At 41.9% G+C, this 2,406-nt stretch overlaps 1 pseudogene; it reads left to right on the top strand.

Annotated features, from left to right (window-relative positions):
- The first annotated feature begins 418 nt into the window (after positions 1–418).
- LOC101704171 (olfactory receptor 2M4-like) lies at positions 419–1,363 on the top strand (annotated as a pseudogene).
- Positions 1,364–2,406: the final 1,043 nt, after the last annotated feature.

Consider the following 2,406-nt stretch of genomic DNA (forward strand, 5'->3'; position numbering starts at 1 on the left):
GATGGTAGGAAGAAAACATGAAAACAAAGGTTTTGCTGTTAAAGAGACAATCAAAATGAAAAAAGATTTTCAGGAAGGAGTTTCCTATGATAGGGAGAATTTAGCATAGACAAATATGATTGCTTTCTCCTAAACTTTTTATTTACTCAACCTGTGAGTAAAAAAGTGAGTTCTTATGAACTCTAGCATGTAAACATTAAGGAAGTGCTACCAAAGTTCTTTTGAAGGATGAATGAAAATACTGAAATAGCCTTGGACCATGTCTCCCAACATATGTGCCTAAGGGGGTCACTGAGGGTTGGTGAGAGGGACTTATGCATGCTTTGGATACACTGCCCAGTGGAGGGCCTTGCTGCAATATGCCTTTGAAAATTGAAGTAATAAATATGCTGATATTCTCTCTAACTTTCAGATAAGGCAACATATCCAGGATGGCATGGGAAAACCAGACTTTCAACTCTGACTTCATGCTGCTGGAAATCTTTGATCACAGCCCCATCCACACCTTCCTCTTCACCCTGGTCCTGGCCATCTTCATAGTGGCATGCATGGGGAACACAGCCATGGTCCTGCTCATCTGCTTGGATGCCCAGCTGTGCACACCCATGTACTTCCTCCTTAGCCAGCTCTCCCTCATGAACTCATGCTGGTTTGTACCACTGTCTCCAAGATGGCAGTCAACTTCCTTTCTGGCAGGAAATCCATCTCTCTGGCAGGCTGTGGGACCCAGATCTTCTTCTATGTGTCCGTGCTCAGAACTCAGTGTTTCCTGATGGCTGTGATGGCCTATGACCATTATGTTGCAATTTTCCACCCTTTAAAGTACCCAGTGCTCGTGAGCTGGAAACTGTGTGCTCCTGACTGCCGCTTCCTGGATCTTTGGCTCTCTGGATGGCATCATCATACTCACAGCTGCCCTGTCATTCTCCTACTGAAACTCTCTGGAAATTCACCACTTTTTCTGTGATGTCGCAGCTCCCCACCTCTCTCCTGGACAGACACAACTGCATCTGAAAGGCTGCTTTTCATCTGTTGCATGGTGATGCTAATCTTTTCTGTTGCAGTAATCATCACTTCCTATTCCTGTGTCCTTCGAGCTGTCATCCACATGGGCTCTGGGGAAAGTCACCACAAAGCCTTCACCATCTGCTCCTCCCACCTGTTAGTGGTTCAGCTCTTTTATGGGGCTACCATGTTCATGTACATGAGACCAGCCTCCAAGCACACTCTGGAGCAGGACAGGATGGTGTTGGCCTTCTACACCATCCTCATGCCCATGCTGAACCCAATCACCTACAGCCTGAGGAACAGGGACATCTCCAGGAGGCTTAAGAAGCTGCTCAGAAAAGGAAAGCTCTTGTGATTTTAAAGAGATCCTTGGAAAGTCCACCCTTGGTGCTAAGAGGATGGGAATCACTTGCATTATCCTCTCCAAGATTGCTTTTTTCTGCTTTTTGTTTTCAAATAAAAGTGGTCTCTTACACACTATTGTGATATATGTACAATACATGGCCCTTTAGCTGGATATAGAAGAGGCAGTCCACTGAGACTCTGCACTCTGCAAATGTAAGTTCTCTCTGGGCAAAGCCACAAGTGCCAGCTGATTCAGGTGTGCTTTTTTCTCCATCTCAGGGTGCATCTGGAGGCTCTTTTCTTGTAAAAGACTAAGGGATGTAATTAAGCCTGGCTGTGAACACACGCATCTCTGTTCATGGAACAGTCATCTGGTGGTGCATGTCTTCAGTTTTACTGATGTTCAAACCTTGTATGAAATATTTTTGTCTTGATTCTTGTCTACTTATTTCCAAAACATTTAGGAGGGGTGAGTTAGTGTGAGCTCTTCTTTCATTTAAGTTTCTATATAAAATAGCTCTTATAAATTACTCTTTAATTTGTGTATTAAATGTAGATTTTTTAATGATTTTGGATAAAATATCTATTCCATTTGGCTGGACAGTCATCCTTGTTAACATGTTTAATTTTAAACCTGATTCATTCAGTATCGAATGCTTGAGAAATTAGGGAACTATCAGTTTCTGTAATTGATAACATTGTTTTTGTTTAAACAAAACTCTGAATAAAACCATTTGTTTTAAATTAACTTTAAACATCCCCCCAACCAGGGATGGAATCCAGACTCTCACACCACAGAGCTACACACAGCCCTTTTCTTTTTTTATATAGAGACAGGATTGCCTTGAACTTGTATTTCTCTTGCCTCAGTCTCCTGAGCAGCTGGACTACAGAAATGTGCTCCATCCAAACACATTACAAATCCTTTCTTCAGTATGTCTGGTTCCTAAATCTGTCAAAATCAACTGTATTAATGTTCCATAAGGGGGCTACACTTTGATAAAACATTTATTTTTCCAATCTGTTATCATGTGATTGTAGTCTGTATTTAAA

This window comes from Heterocephalus glaber, unplaced genomic scaffold, assembly GCF_053883595.1.
Source record: "Heterocephalus glaber isolate CG9 unplaced genomic scaffold, H.glaber_assembly_v1.0 deba00001673, whole genome shotgun sequence".
In the NCBI taxonomy this organism is placed as follows: Eukaryota; Metazoa; Chordata; class Mammalia; order Rodentia; family Bathyergidae; genus Heterocephalus; species Heterocephalus glaber.